The sequence below is a fragment of the Vombatus ursinus genome, unplaced genomic scaffold (genome assembly GCF_900497805.2).
Source record: "Vombatus ursinus unplaced genomic scaffold, bare-nosed wombat genome assembly UNPS02014807.1, whole genome shotgun sequence".
Taxonomy (NCBI): domain Eukaryota; kingdom Metazoa; phylum Chordata; class Mammalia; order Diprotodontia; family Vombatidae; genus Vombatus; species Vombatus ursinus.
In genome coordinates, this window is record NW_020954585.1 from 37650938 (window position 1) to 37659468 (window position 8531).

General features: G+C 34.7%; 1 pseudogene; it reads right to left on the reverse strand.

Moving 5' to 3' along the window:
- Window positions 1-8531, reverse strand: part of LOC114052148 — a 65173-nt pseudogene that overhangs the window by 4828 nt on the left and 51814 nt on the right.

Genomic DNA, 8531 nt, shown 5'->3' on the forward strand with positions numbered 1-8531 from the left:
AGTGTGCTAGACAAGTTCCTAGATTTTTAAGCAAATTTGAATAGTTCAATTTCTGAACAAATTCCGGAGATTTAGTTTTGTTTCCCATACTTTGTATTGGTAGGTCTGAGACGTAGTGGGTTTGATTAGGAAGGAACCTCCAAAATAATTTAATCTAATCTCTTCATTTTACAGAAAAAAAAAAAAAGCAGGCCATGGAGGTTGTGACTTATCCACGTTCTATCAGTAAGCATCAGAAGGGGAAATTTGCATACAGGTTCTCTGTTTCCAAGTCACTACCCTTTCTACTGGGTAGAAATGCATAACATGCTATAGGAAGTAGGATTCAGCTTTTAGGAAAACTGAGGTGATGTATGGGGATAGAGGTCCTTAATATCTATAATATGTAAACTATAGATATTAAAATGCTCCTGATGATTGGGTACCTGATCTGCTGGTATTAATTCTTTTGAGGCATCTCTTATGCATTTTGTAGTACAAGGAGTTTACTTCTGAAGCACTTCATTCCTTGGAATTACTATTTGTATACTACCCCCACCAAAATATTCACTTAGAACACATTAAAAAAGCTTATTTTTACCAGAGATCCTGATATGCTGAGAATGGCTGAACATGTTGTGGTATATGATTGTGATGGAATAAAACTGTGCTATAAGAAATGATGAACTCAGTGATATTAGAAAAACATGGAAAGCATGAGATAATGAAGAGTGAAATGAGCAGAACCAGGAGAACACTATATACAGTAACAGCACTATTGTTTTAAGAATGACTTTGAATGATTAATACATTTTAACTATTATAAATACCTAAATTAACCATAAAGGACATATGAAGAAATATGCTATTTGTGATAAATAGGTGTATAGAATAATTATATACATACACACACATATATACATATATGTATATATGCATGTATATGTATACACATACAAACACACATTTATTGTGTCTAATGAGAGCCATCTCCAGGATGGAGGGAGGGAGAGAAGAAAAAAAAGGGAAAAAAGGGAAAAAAAGAAATTTACATGATAACTTTATCATATATTTAAAAGGAATAGCATTGTACATAGCAGATTTGCAGTTCATGTGCAATCATCTTTTTATTATACTATGTTATGGAAATGCTTGTTTTATTCCATAAATTAAAAGTAAAATTAAAAAGAGAGAGTAATAAAAGAGCTTCACTTGATTATTAAATATATATATACACACATATGTATTCTCTGTACTTTTCCCTCTTTTCCATGATGTTACATAGATAGTGGACAGCAGGTTCCATGTAATTTTTGGGCCTCCCTAAGAAATCATACCCATTTAATTAAGAATTAGACCATTCACTAATACATGGATTGATATTGGGAAGTTCTTTCAGTTAAGCAAATGGAAAGATTGTTAATGCTTTGAGTTCTATAGGCACAACATCAAAACTTTCCTTTGGCTATGTTTGTCTTCAGTTGCTGAATTCACATTAGAAGCAAATATTCCACATTTTTAAGACAGTGAAAGGAAATTCCTCAAAGAAGAAATGGCCAGCAACACTGTTGGTCTTAAAGTCAAGAACTCTATAGTTCTTGGGTTCTTACATCTGAGAGCTACATCTTCTTCATTGTGATGTACAAGAAATAAAATAATTAAATAGAGACCCAACTACCAAGGCATGAAAGAGTTGATTTGAAATAACAAAATAGTTTGTTTTTGGACATATAAGCCATAAGGCATATGCCATATATGGCACTTTGAGTTTTCAATACTGTCAAATTATCTGACCAGGGACTATTAGTTAAGGTTGATATTTTATGTCACCCTGCTTTATACATTATCTTCTGTTATCAAAGATTCTATCATTTTAAGTTTGTCATTGTTAATGAACAAGGGGGGAAAGTGTTCATTCCTATACCTGTGCTTCATGTCTGGAAGTCAAGTTAGTATAGTCAGGTTGGAAACTTAGAAATATTCAATAGTAGGAAACATATAGGTGTTCAAAATTGACAACACTGATATTGATTTCTTCTTTGGGGAAATTTTTACCAGAGTTGTTACTCAAGAGCCATTTGATCATAGGATCATTAATTTTAGAGCTAGAAGGGATCTTGGAGACCACCTAGTGCAGGGGTGAGGAACATGCAACCTGGAGGCCACATGTGGCCCTCTAAATTCTCAAGCTCGGCCTTTGATTGAATCCAAACCCAGTCAAAGGGCTGTACTTGAGGACATAGAGTTACACGTGTCCTTGAAGGGAAACATGGGGACTGAGAAGGAAAAAGTAGGGATGACTTTGAAATGCTAAGAAGTTGATGGAGTCAAAGGAAAAAATATTCTCTATGGTTGAGAGACAATGTGAGTAGTAATTCTCAAGGGTAGAAAAACCTTTTGGCTCCAGGATTTCCTTAGCACTGGGATTTGAAAACTGGAAGTGACCAAGAAGGAAGTGAATTGTGGACTGCTGTTGCCACTGTATTTTGTTGTTGTTGTTGGATAGAAAATTGTTCTGAAGTGTGACAGGAGGTGATTGTGGAAGGAAGTATGAAGGCAATCACCCCGAATAAGAAGGGACTTGTCCTAGCCTAAGGCAAATAGAAAACTAATGGCAAGTAGGTCTTTTGAAATGGGAGTGAGATCTCAAAATTAGTACACTAGGTAAGAGGGGGCAAGTTGCACAGGCAAGTTCATGATGACACCGAATAATAATGTAATTGTGTGTTATAGTGTGCTCGAGGAGAAGTATAACTGAATTTCAAGTTATAAGACCTAGGTTCAAATTTTGGCTCTACTCCTTACCACCTGCGTATGTCACTTTACTTGTAGGTCTCAGTTTCCGCATCTGTAAAACGTAGGGGTTGGATTAGGTATTCTCTGAAGCCTTACTCTCCTTGAAAAGACAAGGCCCTATATATAACAAGGAGACAGTGGGTACAAGTCCTACCTTTTACATATGCTGGCTGTGACACTGAAAAAGTTATTCAACCTCTCACTGTCCCAGGCAATTCTCTTAAAAGTAGTAGAGAAGATGTCAGTGTACATTGGTAGAAGAAATTTTCTCATTGGGAGTTCCTTACACCAATTAAATCACAAAAATTATATTTACATATTATATATATATTTATATACACATACATACATATATGCATATATATATACACACACATACATATGTATGTGTATTTAATGTTATATAGAGGAAAGTTTTCTGAGCATAAGGACTGTGCCATATACTTTGCTAATGTCTTCTACAACACTTAGCATAGTGCTAAACATGTAATTCGGTGCTGTAAATAACTACTGATTGAGTTTTTTCTCATTGTTCTAGACCTGTGATTTCATCAGTGTAGAGAATTCCCTTACTTGGAAACTCCCTCTGCTGGTGCTGGAAGGCAAGTCGTATTGTAACTTAAAATCTTGGAGAGGTTCCTGGGACACAAGAGGTTAATTATCTTTCCCCACAGCTATTATTTGTCAGAGGCAGGTCTCAAACCCCAGTCTTCCTGACTCCAAACCTGGATCTCTATCTACTAAAACCACCCTGCCTTTCTAATAGTTGAAATTCAACAACAAATTTCAGGAAAATATTTTCAAGAAATAAACCACATAGGATGAACAGACTTCAATTAAATTATAATATCCATTATCTATAAAATTATCAGTAGCTCAGAAAACAGAGAAAGGCTACATCCCAGCAGGCCACCTGGTCTGAAAGAGAAACAAATTTGATTCTGTAAACGTCCAGGTTGTTCTGTTAATATCATTTGAGATATCATATAATCCAAAAGGCCACATCAATAATGTTTGACTCACCAGACTGTTCCAGCTTGAAGGGCAGAGGAAATTGTGATGGCCTTATCAAGGTCTTTGGTGAAAATGCCTGCTGCTAAGCCATAATGGGTATTGTTGGCCCTCCTAATCACTTCATCAATTGTTTTAAACTTCATGATTTGTTGAACTGGTCCGAAAATCTGCTCCAAAGGGAATAGGAGAGATCAGGTGGGAAGGGACACAAAGGGAGGCTTTTGGTCCTGTTCTTATACTCCAGATTTGTAGCATTTAACTTTGGAATTCAAATTTCATTTATACATTTATATGTTTAAAACATTCCTCCTCTAATTGGTTTATTAGAGTTGCACAAATACAAACAAAAAGCCATAGAAAACAATGCCTGACTTCCTGGAAGAATATATTCATTGAGGTGTCAATTATTTTAACTATATAACTATATAATTATGTAACTATATAACTGATAGCTATATATGTAACTATTCTAGCTATGATTTTAACTATTAGACTGAGCATGTTTCAGGATTAGGTGGCTAGCCTTGATCGGTAGTCGCAGCCAGATGTCACACTGCCAGTTTTGTACCAAGGGAGAAGGAAGCTATTCAGGCAAAACCAAGGAGTGACGACAATGTTCAGAACTCAGCTCCACACCTCAATTCCCTATGGTTCATTAATTTCAAATTGGTTGTATGATCCAATCAGAAGGAATCTGAACTTCTGCTTACTAGCAGAATGATCATGGACAAATCAGTTCCTCTCTCAGTCTCTATTTTCTTCATCTGTAAAATTAAAAGGTGTGAGTAGATTTTTAAAGGTACTTTACAGCTATAAATCTTATAATCACTATGATCATACCCCAGCCAAAGTATTTTTCTTCCATTGATGTTTTTTTTTAAAAATTTGGTAGTGGTGATTGTGGAGGTTGTAGGGACATACATTTAAATATAGTTTTATTTTTAATTTATTGGTTATGTATTTTCAATTATGATATTAAGCCTAAAGTTACATGGGCAACTGTGATCAATAAATGTTAATGGTTCAAAAATGCACTGGGACTTTAAGATATTTGCAGATTACTTTTTACTTTACTTGAGGTAAAAAGTCATTTGCTCTAACAATGAACAGAATAAATTCTCAGGTATTTGTGGTCATCTGCAGGTTTATAGGTGCTCCCTGACACTTATCTTCCAGGTATTCTATTGACTATTATGAACCAAGATCTTAGATGTTTTCCCTTGTCCTGCTGAAGCCAAGAAACACATGTATATAATTAAGAAAGAACTGGACTGAGGCAGGGAAGCTATGAAAATATTTGTGAATTAAAAAAAAACAACAGTTCAGTTTATAACCCTTTCAAATTGGGTCAGCACTTATTTTCTGTAAACTAATCTATCTAACCCTTTTCATGTTTCTCCATGTACTTTGTCCAGTTTGCTATAAAAGGAGTTTGATAAAATGATCCCAATTTCCCCTTCTTCTCTGAACTAGCACTGGGGAAAAAATTCCCTGTGCAACTCAGCACATGTCCCATCTCATTCTCTCCCCTCTTCAGGTGGGGAAGTGGGGAGGGCACCTCTGCTCTGTCTGACATATTTATGATTACTTGTTTTTGGCTCTCACCGTGGCCCTGCTCATCCAGTTCCACCATCGTTAAAAAGAGCCTGGTGTATGCCCTGATTGTTGGTGATTGTGAAATCTGGCCGTAGCAAGGGTATATGAGGATTGGTTTCAGGAACAAGAGAGTTGCAGAATGATTTGGAAGAATTTTCCCAGTGTTGGGTTTTCTTTCCTCTGGCTCCAGGGGACTCCTAATCAGAGCTTTGTGATGTCACTCATGAGTGAATAAGATGGCTGTGTACAAATCTCACTCTGCCCATGTGATGTGATCAGTGTACCTCTCTATTTACTTAGTAGGAGATAGGGCTCAGAGAATGATGAGAAGAGCCCCGGCATGGGTTCTTATAGAAGATTTTGGAAAACCTCCAATTTGGAACTATAGTTAACCCTCCATTTGGTGGCATTATAGAATCTTAAAAGCTATCAAGCCTAGCCCCACCTCTCCTCACAAGAAATCCCTTCTGTGCATAATTGCCTCTTTATGGATTACCTATTGTATATTTTAAATCTTTGATTGGGTTTTCCTCACCACTAGATGAGTTTCTGGATTACTTCTTAGAAAATTTTAATTGGTATTCATTCAGGTAATACAATCCCATCTTAGTACTTGCCCAAGAGAAAAAAAAATTAGTTTGGAAAGTAAATTTGTGTGTGTGTGGCTGGGGCCAGGGGTGGGGTGGGGGTGGGGGATTAATGTGACTGTTACCCTAGGCATGACTTGGGCAAGGGGACTCATTTTTCTCATATGAAAAGTAAGGAATAAAGGCCCACAAGTGCTGTACATGTGCATTTCAGATTTTGTCAGTGTGTTGATCAGATATGCAATTTTTTTCATTTCCTTTTTTTTCCTTTAAAATATTACTTGTCATACGAGAGAGTTCTATGAGAGAGGCAGGGGAAAGGATACTGTGGAAAATGAAGGTAACATAAAATAGGTAAATAAAAACTTGTTTTTAATGAATGTAAAAAGAGTGAGTTAAATGAGGTGATGCCAAAGGTAATTTCCAGGTCTAAAAACAAACACTATGCTTTTGAATTGTCCATATCATTGATCTGCATTTGTTTAGCTACCCAAAAATTAATAGAAGTTTTCAAGCAACCACACTCAGGCAATGCTTCTCTTGTTAACAATATGGGAGATTATAGGGACAGAATGTTGCATATACTAAAAGAAAATCATTTTATTGGTTGAATTGATTATTTTTCTTTGTAGTAAAGGAGAAGTCAATGAACGTAGTATTAAAAATAAGTATTGATAAAACAAATAAAAAATACCTATTGTGGCTAAAGTGTATTATATGTAAAACACATATTATGTATACATTAATATATTATGTAATATATATAACTGAAGTTGGAAAGGTATGATAGAAAACTGCTTTGAAAAAAATATACCATATAGTGATATTTTATTATATAAAAAACTTCTAAAATTATATATAGAAATAGAAAACAATATATTTATTATATATAAACTACATCTAAAAATATAGATCTGTAACATATTATGAACTGCTTCTAAAACATAAAATAAACATAAATATATGGCATAGATGCTAATATATATTATATTTTATGTAACACAATAATATAAACTATATGATATATCATGCTTTATGATTATATTTGTATTTTACATAACTATAATATGCTATGTACATTAGAATGTATATTGATTATATCTTATATTTTTATTATATGTAATACATTAAATAAACAATATGTAGCATATATACTATATAACTGTAAATTTTACATGTGTATATACACAAATACACACATATGTGTATATATACACTACATGTATATGTATATATGTATGTATGTGTACACAGATACATGCATACTCTTTTTTTAGAAGTAGTTTTTTTTTTTATCATACCCTTCCAATTTCCGTTTAGGTCTGGCTCACAAGTATGAAAAAGTCAGGCTAATGCTTCATAGGAACCTAACTAAGCCTTCTTTGAACAAAGGTAAATAAGTTTACCTTCCATAGGTAAAGATGTTAATCTTTGAAAGAGAAATGAGCTCATACAAAGAAGCGTGGACTCATTAGAGCTGAATGCTGTGATAGAGAGCTATGGGACAGCAAAATTTAATGAGCAGCAAAAGCAGGGTAGTCTAGCAAAAAAAAAAGTCAAGAATGACTAGATTCTTTTCCATACTGTCACCAGTTAGCTAAGTGACCTTGGGCAAGTCACTTTGTCATCTCTAAGCCTGTGCTGTCTCATCTGTAAAAGAGGCAATACCCCCTGTTTGCCTATCCAGAAAGGGGACAAAAATATGTGATTTAACTTGTGTTGAGAAGTGTTAATAAGCTTAAAGTTAATAAGTTAATTAGTTTAAAACTATATTATGGTACAGATAAAGGGCTAGGCTCAAGGTCAGGAACACCTGATTTCAAATCTTACTTCTAATATTTTATGAGCTGTATGGACAAGTCCCTTAACCTTCATGTGTTTTATCCAACTCCCCAGGACTTACGTATTAAGTTATAATAGACTGGTTCTGAACTGCTTTTGGTGGAGGGAATTCCTAACACTGAAGAAATCATAGAACCTTCATATATTTTTGTCACCTTACTGGATAGGGAAACAGAGGGATATTACCATTCTGACAGATGAAACAACTGAGACATATGGATAGTAAAGTGACTTGCCCATGGTGTTGTCCAGCTCTAATAAGCTTAAAACTGCATCAAGACTTTTGGGACATCCAAGATAATTCCTAGCTATTATTTTTATATATTTTTTAAATGAGAGAACTGGACACAATGACCTCTGAGGTCTCTGCTCTAGATCTTTCATCCAATCATTTTAAGAGTGTAATCCAACTGTGAGAGATAAAAAAGAAATAAGTCAGTGGGAAAAGAATGATTAAACAGGATGAGGATGGTTATAGAAGAGAGAAAATGAGGGGTCATCTCCAAGGATACTGGTGAATTTTTCAGGGAAGATATAACTAATGTGTTTTCTAAATTCCTATTAGATAATATGTGCAAGGCACTCTGTAATCCTTAGAGTGCTATCTAAAAGTTACACCATGGTTATCATCTTTCTTATTATTAGATGGAATAGGAAGAAGGAGAAGCTAAAATTTGAGTTGTATAGAAGGGAAAACCTCTTGACAGCGTGATAGGA